Raw genomic sequence first — 9,308 nt, 5'->3', positions numbered from 1 at the left:
TCCGTCGAATCGGTCGGCATCTGATTTTTCGCCACGGAACCCCACTTTTCCAGTTATAGATCTACTTTATGGGTTCTACACGTTTGGGCCATGGATGTTGTCCAAACATCCACGTGAAACATTCACATACGTCCTAGAGTTATTTTAGTCCAAACCGTTTTCGAAGTTTTCGCCGAAATCTCCGTCGGCGGCCCCTCAAAAGTCTAGAGTTTTAAAAAGGGGTTCTGTCGCCATGGGGCGGTCCGACCGCCAGATGGCCGGTGGTCTGACCCCCAGGGTCATTTTGCCACTGAGTTGTGATGGTCCAACCACCCATTAGGCCGGTCTGACCGCCATAGGGTGGTCTGACCGCCAAGGGACAAAACCTACTGAGTTTTGGCGATCTGACAGCCACAAGAGGCCGGTCTGACCGCCAGTACACAAAAGTTAAGGTGAGTTAGGGTTGCTTGTTTAGGGTTTCAAACTTCGGAACCCTAACACTTTAGCGATTTTTTACATATGTAATTGAGTCTTGGCGCTCTACCATTGCTAGAACTCGCATATTTTCATGCACCTACATTTGTTCATATATTTATGCATTGCACGCGTGTATGTCTTATAGTGACCGATGATCCGTCGATTCCAGAGGCCGAAGGGAATCCCGTCGCACCGTACCCTTGTAATACAGGGCAGCAAGGCAAGCATCTATCATATTGCACCGTGTTAATTTGAAAGTCTAAAGTGTTATCTATGCTTATGTATGTATGCATGTGTCGGGTACCCTTGGGTAGAACCTATGCCGTTGCATTCTTATACCTTGATCATGAGTTCATGTATGTTCCTTGAAGCCTAGATGTGATGTCGATGTCTAAAGGTCTTCGCTATGCTTAGCAATGCTTAGGTATTTCGGTAGAAGTCGAACGACGGCGTTCTCCGTTATTCGCGAGGATAGGATCTACTACTGTTTACAATTACATGTTATTGGTGATGGTATGGTTGGTGAGTGGTGAGTATGAGATGAGATGTGGGCGGTGTTAGGGGTGTCGTCTGCCTCGGTGGAAAGTCCAGGGGGCAGGTCGGGAGAGGAAACCCGAGCACCATAGACCGCTTGCATCGTTTAAGGTCGATCGTCGGGGTTGTTGGCTTTAGCACTTACCTTACTCACCACATACCGATCTAATGGTAAGGCGAGCCGAATACCTTCATAGCTGTGGTGAGTAAGGTAAGTGCTAAAGCCAACAACAAGTCCACTCGCTCACACCATCGCCTCGACCTTATAAGTGAGAGGACTTGGACTCCCTGAGACCTCTTCGCACTCCAAAACTCCTACACCAAAGCCCATTACCTTCAAACTCTCCCCAACATCCTTGCAAGAAACCTTCATTGTGCTCCCAAGACGCCGCGCACCGGAAAAGAGGCCGATTTCCCCAAATCCAAGTGTACGACCGCAAAGCTGAAGCAAATGTGCGAGAATCACCTGCTTCCGCGCCGCCTTTCCTCCGAATACCGTCTAGGAGGGGATGTCCATGCCCCTCACCCAGGGGAGATCATGATTTTTGCCTCGTTCTTCCTGGCGGGCCTCGTCCCCGCCTTCTCCGAATTTTTTACCACCATCATCTCATTTTACGACATCTGCCACCTCCACCTCAACCCTAACTCCATCGTCATGTTGAGCGTCTTCGCTCAAATGTGCAAAAACTTCATTGGGATTGAGCCATGTCTCGATCTCTTCCGATTCTACTATACGGCCAGGGTGCAGCCCGGGCCGGCCACCGGGAGCTGCGGCTTTCGTCTTCGGGACGGCATCGCGAGCTCCTATCTGGAGATGAACCTCAATTCATCGTGATCGGGCTGGAGGGACGAATGGTTCTACCTCACGGCCGACGATTCCTTGGACAACCTCCACGTGCCAGAGGCGCCGGCGCGCCTAGCGGAGAGCTAGGCGAGCTCTCCCATGCCTACTGTGGAGCTGGCGTCCCTCGCCGGCTAGGTGAAGGCACTCGCAGAAAGCGGTCTGTCCGGGTCGGACGTTGTCCACGACTTCATCAAGCGTCGGCTGTGTCCCCTGCGGCGGAGAGCACACCCGGGATACCTGTACACTGGGAGTGATGATAGCACTCAGGAGAGTGCCGCAGGTAACCCCATCGCAATCTTATTGATGATTTAGGTGCTGGTCAGGCTGACATCTTATTTCCTCTAATCAGATCTTCACGATGAGGTCATCAACCTGCGGGTCCGATCGCTGATGGCAGTGGTCGCTAGGAAAGGTGGCCCTCCGTGCGAGCTCCCCTCGCCGGATAGGGCACGAGTCCGACAAGTATATCTCAGCATCTCCACGGGATTTCCCTTTCGTAGGCCCTTTTTTTGTGTTCCGGGTCTCATGATCCGAGTTCCTTTCAGCATCTCCCCGAGGTGGACGTCCTGCGACCGATAGCCGATGAGGTCGAGGGGCTCATCTGGGAGATCGAACGTGAGATGTTGCATCCCTCCCCATCGCCCACTGTTGCCTTGGACACCCGCCAGCCCAGTCACGAAGCCAGCCAATCAGGTCGCGCTGGCGGCAGCCAGCCCGCCCCGGGCCAAGTGATGGTTGCGGTTGGTGGTCCCGCAACTGGCGTCAGCCAGGAGGAGGCCGACCAGTGGTGCCCTGACCAGACTGGTCGTGACCTGGCGAGTGGTGACCGGATTCGACCAGCCCAGGCGCCGCTCGACCCGGTTGGGTTCGACTAGCCACCCTACGATCAGATGGGCGCCGACCAGTCCATCTTAACCCTCATGCCCACACAGCGTGGCAAAAGGCCGAAGGATGATTCGCCCACCGCAGAGGCGTCCAAACGCGCTCGCGGGACCCCGAGTGCTGGTGGCCTTACACTAAGGCTGACCTCCCCGACCGGCGGGCCTGACGGGTTTGTGAGGAGTAGACTCATGCTTAGCCCGTCGTTGCCTCTGTAAGTTTGCTCTGGATTAGTCCAGATTCTGGTAATTATCTTTGCTTCTGGGTTTTGTAACCTAGCTATTTGCTACAGGGCCGTGGTGGCTCCGGCCGCCCCCGACGTGGCCCGTCCAATGGTGCCACCGTAGGTCACACCGGCCACTCCATTCGCTCCTGCCTTGCTCCTTGGAGCGTCGACGGTGACACCAGTTGAGGAGCCCGTGCCGGCCACCGACCTACTTGGCTTGGTCGGCCGTATCCCTGCCTCCATTCGTAAGCTGGTCGAGGAGAGGGATACGGCGACTAGCTGGTGCGTCGAGCTAGAGAGACAGCTGGCCCAAGAGAGGGAGGCCGGACGCTCGCTACAGTGGCGGTTTGGCGAGCTCCAGTGGGAGAAAGCTGCGCTTTCCGCCGAGCACTCCCAGCTCCAGGAGGATGAGTGTACCACCCTCCGTATACTTCAGGACGCCTTCAAGCTGCTCGCAGCTCCCTTGAGGAGTCTCGGGATGGGAGCCACTGAGCCCAAGGACAGCCACACCGCACGAGCCGGGGCATATGCCACCATGGTGTTGGCGGAGAACTTCTCCGAGCTCCCAGCAATTCTGGTGGTGAGAGGGGCCGAGGACGTGGCGATGGCGGTCAGGTCAACCGCGGAGTACATCTTCCAGTGCTACCACAGTTGCGATCCCAGCTTCAACCTGGACCTTGTCCGGGAGGGAGTCGCGGTCGCCGAACCTGAGGCTGACGAGAGGCTGTGGCGGGAGTGCCAAGGAGCCGTGGATTTTGTGGCGTCTAACTTCCGGGTGGAAGCCTCCGAGGAGTAATGAGCTAGATTGTAGTTTTTTGTTCTGCAATATATTTGAATGGAACCTCTGTGTTTTGTTCCCTGATGAGCTTATCTCGCTGTGGTCGTAGAATTCCTGGAGTGTCTGAACCATCCACTCGCACCGAGCCCGCACTCGCGCAAATCATCCCCCAGGCTCTGTTTGTCCCTCCGGTCCATCTTGGTGACAATCCTGCTGACCAGCGAGCCCTTGGGGTGTCAGCCGGAAGTGAGCTGGGACTCGTGGTTGAGCGAGTGGATGTGCCGAGTGACTCACAAAGTGTGTTAATCCGGTCACTTGAACCACATGACGGTCCCTGGTTATCTATGCGAGATGTATTTGGCTGACTCCTGTGTGGTCATTGACCTGAATCTTGACTAGCTTGCCGAGAGGAACTGCTCGCGGCGCAGAGGGATCTCGAGTGGGTGACCAGGGAGAGCGTCCAGCAGAGAGAGGAACTCTGTGACTACCTTCGCTGTTGTCAGGAGGATTTGCTCGCGGTGCAAAGGGACCTAGGGCAGATGACCAGGGAGAGCGACGAGTGGCGAGTGGCCTTTTATGACCAGCTTAGCCGAGCCTTTACTCCTTTTGACTCATTGCTTCGGTCCGCTGGTGTTCAGGTTCGTCTAACTCCTGGGAACACCGTGACCGGACATATTGAGTGGTTTTTGGCGGCTTCTGAAGAGGCAGGCGGCCTCGAGCAGAGGATTCACAAGACCGTCAGCGACCACCTTTTTGAAGTCGGAGTCTCTGGTGCCTGTATTGCCCTCGCTTGCGTTCAAGATCACTTCCCTGACCTGGACCTCCTGCCCGTAGTCGGCGCTGGCTTCGGAGGTACCCGAATGACCACGGAGGAGCTCGACGCCTGTGCTGACATATTTTTGTATGCCGTTCGATCCTGTATTTGGATCGTCCGGTTCAACCCGCTTAGGAGTATTTTTGGGTCCTAGGTTGATTGGCGCTAGCCCCTGGGTCTTTATTTGAGCAGTCGCTTTGTTAATGACGAATGCTTGTCTAGATATGGAATTTTCTGCGCTTGAATGGTGAGTAGCCACCAAGCGCTTGTAATGTTCGGGGAGGGTTGCGTCAACCTGCTCACTGGTCCTGGTTTTCGGCCCCAAGGGCGAATGTTTAGCACGACAAGCTTTTCGGTGGCAACCAGCGCTCGACCCGAGTCAGGGCTTGTGGCTTTGTGGTCGTTATCCATCAGGGGCCTGCTTTTTTTGACAGCGTGTGAGCGTTTAATGTGGGACCCTATTCCCCCGACCTAAGCGAGTGAGCTAGGCCGAACTGGCTGCAAGAAAAACCGATCATATTTCCTAATAGTTCTGGTCGGCGGAAAAGAGTGCTGACCAGGCGGTCAGATCATAACAATGGAAATGCTTACAATTTAGTGGGAAATATAGCTTGTCCATGAAGTCCTGCAACACAGAAAAGCCTGGTTTCTTGGATTTGAAACACTTACAGGTCTAGTCCACGCTCGTCCGGGAGGTCCTGCAAAATAGAAAAAATAGGCTCGTCGCTGAGCAGCCTTTTAACACAAAAACTGTGTTTCACGGGCTGTGCGACTAGCGGTTGACCACCCAGGCCAACCTGACCCACCTGGCCGGGAATCTATAGGTCATTATGGGGGACCCCTCCCTTCGGGAGGAGTTTAATATGACCAGCTCAGCCTCGGACTGAACCAAGGCCGAGGTCGCCCGCGACCAGTGGTCGTGGTGGCGCCTGAGGTTTTGTTAGGACCGGGCTGCTCGAGCATTAATTAGCACGTTCACGGAACTCACTTGCACGAGTCGTTATTGACATCCTCATCCGACCACCCGGTCTGGACCGGATGGTTGGCAAAATGAGGCGACCAGGTGCGATTGCCAACAGGCAAATCGAGTTACGTTGCCTGTTTTTGCGCGACTTGGATTGTCAAGCCGTACAACCAGCACTCGTATGGACTTTCCTATCTACTGTGGCGGTGATCTCCCTAACAGGCTCGGTCTCAATCCACTTGGTGAACTTGCCGACTGCTTTGAGTGGGAAAATGGCAAACGCCTGGGCTTTATAGGGAATGTTCCAATGATGCTGAGCCCCCACGATAGCGAAAGACCGTGAGAGTTGTAGGGTGTGTGGTGCCTAGGCCGGTAGGTTGGTATTTCGGCCGCGGTACCAATGCGACACGCACCATTTCACCGGCTCGCAGACATCCCGGAGGGCGGTGAGAGGTTCGGCCTCCACATAAGCCTCCAAGGATGTTAGGGAGCGCTGTGCTCCCCCCAACCCGAGCGATGTATTTCAGTAAAGAGTCATTGCTCTTTTGGTGGCAGAGACGTCCCTCTACCAGGGAGGATTCTTGCGGATTGCCCGCGTGACCCTTTCTGCTGACACATCGTCGCCGAGGGCTGCTTGATTCTAAAGGTAGTCCAAGATTTGATCCATCCAGTTCGTACCCGAATGGAGCAGGGCAACCACATGATGGCCACCCGAGGTCGACGGCACCGAGGGAGGCATTGCCTCCAAAGGTGTTGCCTCTGGTGCTTCGTTTACCAGCGGAGCATACCTTCCACGTTGGCCCGAGACCGCAGTGGGTGGTCGTGTGAATCTTTTTTCAAAGGCTCCGACCGGGGCAGGTTCGCAAGAAGAGGCCAGACGGACCAGCCCATCAACCAAAGAAGTAGTCCTTGCGAGGGATGTACGGGACTTCCTGGTCGACGGAGCATCGCTCCAGCTTTCTCACTTCGGAGTGGTATGCGGCCATCATCTGGCCCGAGTGTTGAACAACCCTTTGGCACTTGGGTCACACCCAGTAGCGAGTCCCTCATCGCTAGTAGGTGCTTTTCCCTGACACGGGTGTCACTCACGTTCCGGATAAATGGCCCTCATACTCCGCAATGCTACTATTAATTGGAAAAACATAATTGAACCATGTACTTGATGACGCAGTGCTGGTTCGTGCATCCGTGGTGCCAAGCGCAGCCCCTTCTGTTATTCCTCGGGTTAAACCTGTCCGACGAAACAACTAAAGCTATTAGCCTCTTGGCACTCCTTTTCTTGCTCGGACCTTACCTAGCTGATGGTTTTAGTTTACGCCACAGGGCTGGATGTTAGTCGTCCTGCCGCGATGAGCGCTTTGCTGCTAATGTGGCCGGCTCATCCAGAGCTTGCGAGCCGTGGACTCCCCTTGGCGCCGGGACCATGGATGCCTTCACTATTTTCTGTCGAACCCCGAAGCCTCGGGATCCCGTCCCAATGTCCCAGATCTGGGACACAACGGGCTCGTCCGGGTTGTACCCAACGAAGAACACCCCGCGGCAACTCGGATCCTTAGAGCCAGACTTGCCTGTCGTCGGGAATTCAAACTTGGGCAATCCAAAATAAATTAACATCACTTACCAGAACACAAAAATGCGTCCCCCTACTTGGCGCGCCAAATGTCGGGGGAGAATCCTTGACAGTGATTCCGGGGTATACTGGACGACGGGCGCGTGATTCGTGTCCTGAGTGTGCTCGTGTGTTTGTATACTAAGAACACTAGTGGCTATCCAAGTTCAGGCCCCCCGTAGGGTAATGACCCTACGTCCTGTGTATTCTTATTCAACACCCCCACTTTTACAAGAGATATCCCCCCTTTATATATCAGAGGAGCCACATCCTTTACATGTGGGCTCAACAAAATAGCCCACGCCTATCTTGAAGATCGACCTCAGATATCGTCATCAGATAAGTATGCGCTGCGACGCCTGCCGTATCAACCACGCGTCGCTTCTGGATTGCCTGGCTTGCCCTGTCCCTACCGCTGATGTCCCGCGCATGCTTGCCAATCTGTCATCTGTGTCTGCGAGCTCGTCCCGTGGCAATAAATGCCGCGGGATGGGACACAGTAACGCTGCGTCGGTCATGCCGCCTCAGAGGAATGAAATGCCTGGGGAAGGAAAACGGCATGAGTAGTGGTATTAAATGAGGCCGAGTTGACCAGACGAGTACCTGCCCCGCCACCAGTGAAGACTGGTCGCGGAAAATCTTCTAGTAGTCGGAGTTGTAGTCGAGGCATGCTGGCTGGTCGCGCGGCGGCTCCGGGGGTCGGATACAGAGAGGAGCTAATACTGTATGGACTGGTCGTTGCGGGCCACCCTGCTAGGGGACCCCCAAGACCTTTACACCGACATATGTACTCTATATATTCAGCCATCGAGGCTCAATGCAATACATCAACCACATTAACCAATCCTCATACACTTTCATGGTTTCACGAGTATAGGTTCTAATCCTAGGCCACAAACCCTAGCCACCGCTAGCTTCCGCAACGCGTGCCCTCAGGGAGATCGATCTTCATGATCTCCGCCGGGGGCAGTGCTGCCCGTACCTAAGGTTCGCGCCACCGATCATGTGATCGGCTGCTCTAGAGAGTCTTTTTCCGATCGCTTGATCGAATTTTTTTCTCTTGCTGGTCGTTGATCGGCGTTTCTTCTTGGTTTCTTCCGATCCAAGCTTGAATTGCGTCGCTCACCGTCCGTCGATTTTGCGCACCTCTACTCCGACCTCGGCACGACAACACCAGCTCCTCCACCCGCGTGCGGCATGGCCGACTGCTCTTTGTCGACTCCACGTCGGTCTCCACGCCCGGCTTCCCCATAGACCGTCTCTCATCTCCATGCACCGACGACTCCACACACTGGATCGGATAGGTGCAAGCTGATCTCCACGCGCACACCACGGATCGCGCCACCCGTCTGACCACGTCACTACTCTCCGGCTCCTCCACGCGTCCCGGCATCGACGCCCGTCTCCGAACTGATGCCCGTCTCTGTCTCCCGCGATGACACGCACGGGCGTTTCTGTCTCCACACGCACACGCACGTCGCGTCACCCATCCATGACTCCCGCCTCCACGCGGTGGTTTCGGACCACCCTGGTTCATCATGCGCCCACCTCCACGCGTTGGTCTCCATGCGCCTGGATCCGCACGGGCCGTTTCCATCCTCTACGCACCTCTGGTCGGCTGACACCGCATGCCGCTCGACCTCGTCGCCCACACGCCCAACCACGTCGCCGAACTTGACCACGCGCTGGATCATCGCCCTCCGAGCATGGCAACACCCGGGCGCGTATCGCCCTAGGGATGCCTTCACGAGCCGCCACCTGGCTGCCACGTCCGCACACCCTCGTCACTAGTTCGTCGTCACCTCCAATCGGGACCCTCTGCCTCGACCATCTCGCGCAATCACGTGTGGTTCTTCCCGGCCAATTGGCAGCGGCTCCCGTCCTCCTCGTCCATGAGTACACGCATCTTCTGGAGCACAGGGGCTGCCGATGCATCACCTTCGGGCCGCAGTGCTGTCGCTCATGGCCGTGCCTCCGTAGCGCCGCCGCGCCCTCCCTGGCGCGGTCCTTTATCGCCGTCCCTTGTGCCACGATGCTTCAACCGACCGACGTCGCCTCTCTCGTCGTGTCATCGCCTCAGTCATTAGCGCCCTTGGTCTTCATCATGCTGTTCGGATGTTCTTCGTCGGCTTATTCGAGCACCGCTGTCACACTCTCGGATCCTGCCGTCGCCACTCCAGGCCGCTGGTTCCTCCTCTACCGTC

The sequence above is a fragment of the Phragmites australis genome, chromosome 1 (genome assembly GCF_958298935.1).
Source record: "Phragmites australis chromosome 1, lpPhrAust1.1, whole genome shotgun sequence".
Classification (NCBI taxonomy): Eukaryota; Viridiplantae; Streptophyta; class Magnoliopsida; order Poales; family Poaceae; genus Phragmites; species Phragmites australis.
The sequence above is the reverse complement of the archived record's forward strand: the minus strand, read 5'-3'. Positions refer to the sequence as shown.